General features: G+C 51.5%; 1 long non-coding RNA gene across 1 annotated transcript in view; it reads right to left on the reverse strand.

Annotated features, from left to right (window-relative positions):
- The window catches only part of LOC108444628, a 17230-nt gene that overhangs the window by 339 nt on the left and 16495 nt on the right, over positions 1 to 396 (reverse strand). The window lies entirely within an intron of this gene.

Consider the following 396-nt stretch of genomic DNA (forward strand, 5'->3'; position numbering starts at 1 on the left):
CCTGCTTGCTTTTCAGCCAGCTTTCGGCTCCTTTTCTCCTCAGGGAGATGGAGAGTTGAACTTTGTTTTCCTGGAACTTCGGTTTTTCCCTTCTTCTCTTCTGGACTGTTTCAACATCAGAACACATTGGGACAATTTTCCAGCAAGGCCCTGGAGGTGGGCCTGTGGAGTATGCCCAGCCTCTGCCCTGGAGGGAGGCCTGCTGAGATAAGGAGATTGCATAACCTCCCAGCAGATCTCCCCTGGAACGGCAACCACTTTTCAGTTACAGTGAGAAGAAGACAGACTCATAATCCTCCAGGAGACCCTGTGCAGATCCTTTGTAACCCATTGGCTTTTACCCTCTGACACCCACCCCCTGTATCCCTATAAGATCTAGCCCTCTGCCCCTGTGAG

Source organism: Corvus brachyrhynchos, unplaced genomic scaffold, assembly GCF_000691975.1.
Source record: "Corvus brachyrhynchos isolate BGI_N302 unplaced genomic scaffold, ASM69197v1 scaffold1022, whole genome shotgun sequence".
Taxonomy (NCBI): domain Eukaryota; kingdom Metazoa; phylum Chordata; class Aves; order Passeriformes; family Corvidae; genus Corvus; species Corvus brachyrhynchos.